Below are 9802 nucleotides of genomic sequence, written 5' to 3' on the forward strand. Positions count from 1 at the left end.
CCGCTACGACTTCTATTGTAGACCCCGCAATAGACGTTGCTCAAGATTCGAAATAGTTTTACGCGGGGTCTACAATAGAAGTCGTAGGGTCTTAAGTCGTAGAAAATTGACCAATCACAGTCGAATATGAGAAGAATAATCAACTGTGATTGGTCAATTTTCTATGACTTAAGACCATACGACCGCTACGACTTCTATTGTAGACCCCGCATTAAGCTAGTGCATGAACCAATCAGAAAGCCGTATTAGCATCTTAAGACATTGGGCGAGTTCAAGATGGTAAAGCGGCTAGGCTTGCTTACCAAGCGATTGAATATGATTGGTTGGATCTATAAGTAACAACCAATTATGTTCATTTGCTTGGCGAGGTTAGCTGCTTTGTCAACTTGAATGCGCCTATTGCTTGAGATTAAAGCGGGGAGCACAGACTTTTGCATAACGCATAACATGTAATGCATAAGAAATTCAATCAATCAGAATTCTTTATTTCATGGAAAGGAAGGAAACGGAGGGCTTTGATTGGTACATTTTCTTATGCATTACGTGTTATGTGTTACGCAAGAGTCTGTGCTCCCCGCTTAAGACCGGACTATGGATTCCGGCCATAGTATGCTTGTAGGACGCAGAATGCAGGACATAGAAAATTGAGTGAACTTCAACTTTCTGCGTCCTACAAGCATACTGTGATTAAAATATGTTAGGTTAGTTCCTAGTTTCGCGATCTGCGAACCGCGTTCTGCGTCTTAAGCCTTGTGTCCACGATGCTAGAAATTGGTCCGAGATCTCGGAGAGAGAAAGAATTAACCAATCACATTTAAACAATTTAGTCACATGATCAATGCGATTGGTCAATTCTTTCTTCATCCGAGATCTCGGACGAATTTCTAGCATCGTGGACACTGGGCTTTAGGCCTGAATCAGACTACGCATTGAATATTGAGATTGAAGATTGAAAAATTGAAATTTGACCAATCAAAACAATAGGAGCTAAAATTCCTTTGTCCTCATTGGTCAAATTTTAATCTTCAATCTTCAATCTCAGGCTGCGGTCCACTTGATGCTACAAACACTTCGAAGCGTTTAAGCGACAAATCAGAACAAAGAATTTTACGAATTGATTAATCAAAGAATGCTTCGAAGCGTTTGTAGCGTCAAGTGGACCGCAGCCTCAATCTTCAATGCGTAGTCTGATTCTGGCCTTATGTAGATCGGGCTTTAAGTCGGATTTACATAGCATGCAGAACGCAAATCGCAGACATAGGCTGCGTTCAGCAGAAAAAACAGCTTTGTAACTGTTGTAAAATTCTTTAATATGATTAGGGCTGGTTTCACCAACGCCGATTAAACTTAATCGTGATTAACAGTCAACTGTAATTGGTCAATTCTACTAAACAGCAAATGCGATTGGTCAGTTAACGGCCGAATAAGTTGCCTGGCGTTGGTAAAACCGGTCTTGCCCTTAATGCTTCGTTAAGGGCCACTTTTACCAACTCCGATTAACTTAATCGGCCGATTAGTCCATTGGAATTGCATTTGTTATTTTGTTTGACGACAGATGCGATTGGCCAATTCCAATGGACTAATCGATCGATTAAGTTAATCGGAGTTGGTAAAAGTGGCCCTAAATCTAAGTGTAGGAATCAATCGTATTAAAGAAGCACTGATTAGTTTTTTCTGCTGAACGCAGTTATTTTATGTCTTTGATCACGGATCGCAAATGAAACGTATTTGGACCTAAAGACTACAGCACTGACTTTTGTATAAGGGCTCGTGTACAATACAGTAGTAAGCTTGGTTTAAGAAGTAAGAGTAAGAAATTGACCAATCACAGTCGAATGTGAGAAGAATAATCGACTGTGATTGGTCAATTCTTACTCTTACTTCTTAAACCAAGCTTAATACTGTAGACGGGCCATGAATTCGGATTTACAATAGGTGTTTTAAGACTTAAACTTCAATCAAATAAAACGGACCTAATCGACCATACTCGACCCGCAGACATAAATTCGCGCCGGTTCGCCGACAGAAAACGGAGAAAGCCGAGGACGACCGACCGTAGCCGAAAGGGTGGGGGAGAGGAAAGGCGCGCGCCGCGCCATCTGACGCCTCATTGTCAGTCACAGCAGGGAGCGCGCAGGAGGTGGTCTGTTGCACGCCATATTTGTTGTTGTCGTCGATGGGGGTAGGCCAGTCCTGAGAGTTTTCTCGGGCTCGGCTAGTTGACGGTTACACTGCGATAACGGTCGGCATCGATCTCGAGGGACGTTCGATCGGTTCGGTGGCGGTGGTCCAGTGCGTGACGCGACGTGAGGAGTTGTGAGGATCACGGGTACGGATTGTTGCGCGCGCGCGAGCGCGTGCAGGGTGCGTGCGTGTGTGTGCTGCGCGCCCGCGGAGGGGGTACGTGCGTGCGTCGTGTGTGTGTGCGCGCGCGCGCGCGCGCGTACTTTTCGCGACGTCCCTTAAGCCACGGGACGGGAGAAACATCGATGGGGCACCTTGACGGCTCAGCTGTCCCGCTTCGTGCCGAGTGCGCCTCCGTGCGTGTGTGCGTCGTGTGCACGCGCGTTTGTGTACTACCGCCGCTACTCGCGTCACAGTCACGCTGCTTACACACGATGCTGCGCTCGACGGTGCCCCGTTAGCGTCGCGACGTTTCCGTATTACTAGCGAACGGGACGCGAGACGCCCGAAAGGATTGACTGGGAACGCAGGAGTGAGCGGTCCATCCCGGACCTGCGGACGCAGATTTTTTTACGGCGTTGGAGGTAAGCGAGAGAAATTTCGGAGTCGCTATCGTGTATGTATGTGTTTATATATATATATATGTGTGTGTGTGTGTGTGTGTGTATGTGTACGCGCGCGCGAATAGGTATTCGTATCTGTTCTACGAATATTGTATTCGTGTGCGGGAAGCCACGAGAATTTCGGTGAGTAAGGAGTTGGAGTAAGAAAGAAAGAGAAAGAGCGAGGGAGGGGAGGGGAGAGGAAGAGGGGTTACCGTCGTGTATGGGACCGGGGTCGTTGTACGTTCTTGACGCTGGGGTCTGTTGACCCTGGCCAAGGTCCCCCGCGGTTCATGGCTACGTCGTCGATGCGTCTATGCGCGATTCCACTCGTCTCCCTCGTCCCGGATCGCAAACACACGTCAATCGCCTTAACCTAGTCCAACGACACGTCGCTCGACTCGCGCGAACGCGATGACACGAGCCGTGCGATGATACGAACGAACGGGATTCGCTGACGATCGACCGCGCGTCCCTTTACAATTCGCGCCGATTCTCGGCGAGACGTGCATGCCGATTCCACGCGACGAAACGAGGCGCCCCGCGTGTCGCGGCTTGAAAAATCAATACCGCGTCTCTGTGAGGTAACGCGAATCAGCTGTTCCTGTTTTACTCCACGGGGGGAACCCGCGAGAAGCTACGGCGCAGCGGCGTTCACGCGGCCGCGCGTGCTTCTCCTACGCGCGCGCGACGATGGCCGAAGGTTTCTCCGAAAAACTTGTTGATTTCCATGTATTTATGATGTTATTCCGATTGTACAGTCTCGTACTGAGCGTAACGAACAGTCCTTGGTGGTCTTTCGTACTCTCAACCTCGTCCAGATGGAATCGCTTTGCGAAACACAAGCTGGACATGTATTATAGAACAATGGCTGTATTCTTCAAATATGTCGCATATGAAAATACTATAGTATATATAGAAAGAACAATTTTGCTGAAGTATTTAAAAGTGTAGATACAGATCTGAAAAAAAAAGTAATTTTGTTGGACTATCAAAGTAATAACATGGAATTCAAGCATGATGAGGAATGCTGCAAAAAATTTTGACGTTCCATCAACCAGTTTGAACGTTTTACATAATTATTTTTATGGTCGAACAAAATTATTTTTAGATCCGTATCTACCTAAATTTTTAGAATTTTAGCAAAAAATTTATTAGATAACAAAAGATAGTTTCATTAGATAATGAAGAATTTTATTGGATTACCAATATAATTGTATATGACGCCCAAGTTGGTTGCTTGAATGTCAAAATTTTTTGAAGTATTTTATTTATTAATTGAACTAAAGTTAAAAATTTAAATATAGATCTGAAAATAATTTTTGAATCGTTAAAATAATTATGTAGAATCGACATAATTTTTATAAATATAAATATTATAAATATAAATATTATTAATAGTGTGTGTTAAATTTTTTTAAAATTTTATCAAAATCGTTGTTTCTTGTACATATGTATTATAGATTTCCATAGTATTTTCATATATGACATTTTTCGAGAATGAGGCCTCTGTTGGGAATGGATTGTGATCAGGGCAACCAAAATTATGCTGTAAAAATCCCTTTTTAAGCGCCTAAAATATGCTCTGTGAAATTGAAAAAATGCTTTAAAGAAAGGAATATATGCATTTGAAAATTACTTTTTATCGCACAAATTTTCGAAATATTAATTAAGTTTTTTACTTATAATAACGTAATCATAAACTTAAATTAGAAAACGATATGAAATATACAATAAAAATAGATAACATATGTAAATATTGTACATGCGTGGGCGAAATATGCAAAAATGTAACATATAGGGCTCAAAATGCATAATTTTTAATGAACAAATCTGTATTTGGTTTATTTCTTTATTAGTCACATAAAAAAAAGATGCCCTATACATATTTTGGTTGTCCTAGTGATCAGAATTATTCTTTTTTTCCTATAAAACACAAATATAAGGTCTGTTTTTTATTGCTGCACTTTCTGAACTAGTACACACAGTGCGATAAGTTGAAGTGAAACAAACGTACGTTCAGAGTACAGCGATAAAAAACAGACCTATAGAGAAATATAGAGAATAATTGAACAATTACGATGATAATCAATTTTGAATAATTTCACAATACGTGCTGACTGTCCGTTGCGTGAGTTCTTGCACTTCGCTGAATTCAAAATGACTTGTTGATTTTCGTGACCTTATTTTGACAGTATTTCAGCCAGATATAATGAACGATCGTTGACATCGTTGGCCTTTCGTGTTTCGAACTTCATCTAGATAGGATCGCGCTTCGCTAAACGAGCTGACTGTCCGTTACATTAGTATCTGAGCTTTGTGAATTTAAAATTACCTTTAACTTGCTGTGCTTTCCGTGAAAACCTTATTCCGACTAAATACTGTACTTCGTATAACGAATACTGTACCAAGTATAACGGACAATCAACATTATTAGCTTTTTACCGATTTTCGATCAGATGGAATTGCTCCGAAAAATGAATCTACCATCCGTTCCGTAAGTACTTGAGTTTCGCGATTGAAAATCGGTTTAGATTGAAAATTCTCAACTATCGTGGGTTTATTTTTCATTATTCGTAATGTTTCACGAACATGAATTTCATTTTATTCGAATAATATTTTATACATTTATATTTATTGTATTTTATCGTTGAAAGAAAATATGTGTGAAATATGTTATAATCGATTCTTCTTTCTTACTCCTGCGTTCTGATTCGACTCACGATAGAAAAAGATAATTGCGAAGGAAGAAGTTAGAAGCGCTGACGATCTTTTAATTAAATAATATCGGAGTAACGTTTCCTAAATCAAGAGACATTTTCTATGTCGGAAATCTTCTCGGAAATCTCATTCGGAAAATTCAATACTGTCTTATATAAATTCCATTACACAAAAACTATTCGGGAAAATATTGTCTTATACAAATGGAACTATTTCAGAAGAAATTGTCGATTAGAGCATTGAATGTTTTCTTGGGCGAATTTCACGTATATATATATATATATATATTGATAAAAATGTTTTGATTAAAACCAACAAAAAGATGATAACCGTTGCAGAAATTCCATTTGGCCTCCAAAATGCTATTCTTGTTGAACCTTTTTGTTGGTTCAATCAGAACATTTTTCTCAGTATAGTCTTAGAAATACACGTGTACATATAAGTGACTATAAGTGTGCTCTTTCTAGGTAGAACTTCTTGCACAGTTCATCTTTTCTCCCATTTTCTTTAACGTGGAGTGAAAAGGAAGAAAAAGATGAAATGCAAGAAGTTCAGCTAAAAAGAACAAGCCTTGTGCAAATTATATTGAAAACGGAAAGTCGCAATAAGGATTGCTATATGAAACGTGGTCTTTTCTCTGATGCAGGTCTTCGGGAACGCGGTGGTGGAGTTTACGCCGCTACACGGGATTCGTGCAGACGAGATTCGGCGTGGCGGGCACGGTGGCAGGTAACCGTCGAGGACGCGCTCGTATTTCCGCGTGTGCTGATTCGCACGGTAATTAAAACTGGCGGGCAACCTGGCTCGGTCCTCCGGTAGCGGTGGCGGCGGCGGCGGTGGTCGAGGCGGCGGTAGAACTGGCGGTAGTGCTAACAACGGTGGTGGTGGCGGTGGCGGCGGCGGCGCGGGTTCAAGAAACGCGGGGGCGGCCGAAAAAGGAATAGTCGCGGATGAGGCTGCTGGACCCGCGGCCGGTGGACACCTAATCGAATGGGAAGAAAATGATCGCTTTTCCTTCGACGATTCCGACCGCTTCGAGGAAGATTCGCTGTGTAGTTTCAGCAGCGAGCCCGAATCGCTCTGTAACAATTGGCGAGGATGGAGACGACTTCCGCCAGCGTTTGGGTTATCCAAGAAGTCCGAAGGTAAGCTGCTCTTTTGTCTTTTCCGTCGTACTAAAGGAAAAATTTGTGTCCAATATTTCAGCGATTTTGAGAAAACGGTTTTTAACACATATTTATGAGTTTATAAAAGAATCCAACTCAGTTTCTTGATAATAAAATTAATTTAATTACTTTAAATTCTGTGAATTTCATGCTCTTTTAATTTTTCTAAATACAAACTTGATTTTTTTTTCAAATCATGATTTTCGAACGAAATCATTAATATTATAAACCATTTAAATACAGATTTTTCTCTCAGTACGATAGTATATGTTGACCATTTAATTGCTAAATTACTGTTCGAGATTTAAAATGAGTTCCTAATTTGGTTTATGCTTCCACTTGCCTAATTAATCTTATAATAATTAAAAATCTATTTTTGGTGTCGATATATTCATAATAAAATTATAATGTAATTATTTCCATCTCGCAGAAAAATAAATCTCTTTAACACAAACATAATGAAATATAATAAAAGCTTTAAATAGAGATATGTTAAATGTCGAAAGTAATGTTCTCAAATGAAAACAATAGAAGTTATTGTTAGATGGTCAACAAAACCGTGTTTGTATCTTCTTTTTCAGTATATTTTCAATTTGAATGTCACTTGTAAGGAATACGTAGGCGAATATATTATTCGCGCGGAAAATTAAGCATATACAATAGAGTCCGACCGACAAAATTCAAAACAAATTCCAACGTTCGATACATAATAGAGGCTGGTACAAATAAATCATTGCGAGAAATTTGCCATATTTCCGAAACGAAATTTAAAAATTAAACCAATTTTAATTAATTAATCAGTTAATTTTACTGAATTATTTAATGCACAGTTTTTAAATAATTTTTATTAAATAGGATCATCGGATTATCGGAATACGTTTTTTTTCACTTTTAGAGGCAATCGATACGAATGCCTAAAAATAGACATATAATGCATTTTGTTGACATTATCGATACGTACACGGCGAATCTAGGACACTTCGTATTGCGACGGTCTAGAAAAGGAAGCGAGCTTCGTTTTCTGTGCTCGTAAACGCGATTGACTTCTGTTTTCTTTTTCTCCTCGGTCCTCGCTCCATGCTGGAACGATCAAGGCCGAGAATAAGACCAAAACCGAAACGAGAAAGAGTACGCGAGGGAGAGAGTAAACGAAAGCTATTGCTCGTTCTCGTTGGAGTGCACAGTCACCCGATTCTGCTTTGAGATTTCGTTGCACGTTGCACGATTTACATTGACAGAGATATAATCCTGATGGATGCATCCCTCGTGGGTAAGCTCGGAACTAGATTTAGATATATCTGGTATTTTTGTTACAACACAATTTTGTATATTTATATAGATAAACTCTCTAATCTTCTAATCCTTCGGTTTCGCGTAACTTTGCGGATCTTTCGTATTGCAACGTTTTCGTATCGCATATCAAGTTCGTTTATGAATCAATACAATAAGATCGACACGTTGCAGTGAAAGTATTCGAATCCACTTTCTCATTGTAACGGTTGTACGCGTCGCGATAGAAAGCGAGTGTATTTTTTTTGTTGCATTCATATCCTTCTGGATAATTTATTATATCTAGCATTTGATATATGTAAATGTGCAAGTTATGTTATGTAAAAAACAACCGTATTATATGAAAACTATATTTACATATGTATATACAGTTATTTCTATTTCATATAATATTTATACATTGAGAGAAGTTGTATTAAATTTTTATTTAAGAGTACTTTTTAAGAGTTTTAACTTTTTAAGAGTACTATTTAAGAGTTTTTTTTTAAATAATACTAGCTGAATATTTACTAAATTTGATTTATAACTATAATTTTTTAATAAATATTTATTTATTGCAAGTAAGTGTTAAGTCAGTACTATTTAAATAAATATTAAATTTAATACATTTTTTTTCAATGTATGCATTTATAGTGAATTTCATTTTAGTATCTGATATTAGAAAAATTAGGCACTATATAGAAAATTACTCTATGTATAATTTTATACAGTACTTTATAAAATGAATTAGGTGCTTTAATATATAAAATATAAAGAAATTAATAATGCAAGATAACAGTGCTTCTCTCTGTATGAAGATGATTAAAGTACGCTTTTGTTGTCAACAAGTAACGCTTTTGTTATCGTTTAATAACAACTACATTGGCCAAAGTACACAATTAGTGAAAATCCATCCCCACATTATAATCTCTCATTATTATTTCACCTTCTTGAAATATCGGTCATGCATGTAATAGTTTGAATTTTCGGCAATTTTAATTAAGCAGGTTAATACACGCGCGTATGTTAATGCACACGATGAAGTTTCGGGTTGAATTTACAACATACACATCCGCTCTTCGTGATCGTTCTAACTGAGAATTGTAATGATAGAACAGCAAAAGTTGTATCTCTTTTCCTTTCTTTGGTTCAGAAGTTTCCGGCTCTTCTCGTTTTACAAGAAAGATAACATAGAATTTAAGTATAAATGGAAACTAACGGGACTTGGAATATCATCACACAGTATTAAAGGCTAGCGACGGAAGGGGTTAACACGCAAGTAATTCTGCGGTTGCGAACGCACGGCGTTGTACAGTATAAAGTCTACAATTGCGTAAGCATAGTTGTAAGTGCTTATAGTTGTAAAAATTCACCAATCACAGCTGAATATGAAAAGAATATTCAACTATGATTGGTCAATTCTTACAACTACAACCATTTACAACTACGCTTACAACTTATAAAACACCATTTACAACTTACGCAATTGTAGAACAGTCTAATGCGATGAATAGACGAGCGTTCGCTTCACAGTATGAGTGATTATTTCAGTGAAGGATTGTTGCGCTACGTTCGCGTGCGTCATCGTTGCAGCTTGATAAAGAGAAAACACATACGTACATGATATATATTTCATTACTGCCGTAGGGCTTACAGAATTAGCATTTGTATACTGAGACTTTCCACATTGTTACACTGTTAGATAGCAAAGGAGCAACCCAATCCCTTGAGTAAAATAATATTTTGTTATTTTTAATTTCCATGTGCGTCATATGTAAATTAATCGTACGCAAATTAATCCAATCTTAGAGTTTATCCTGAAAATATGGTAATCGTGGAACAACATTGTGTTTCAAAGAA

This window comes from Mycetomoellerius zeteki, unplaced genomic scaffold (genome assembly GCF_001594055.1).
Source record: "Mycetomoellerius zeteki isolate Tzet28-1 unplaced genomic scaffold, Tzet1.0 scaffold41, whole genome shotgun sequence".
NCBI classification, from domain to species: domain Eukaryota; kingdom Metazoa; phylum Arthropoda; class Insecta; order Hymenoptera; family Formicidae; genus Mycetomoellerius; species Mycetomoellerius zeteki.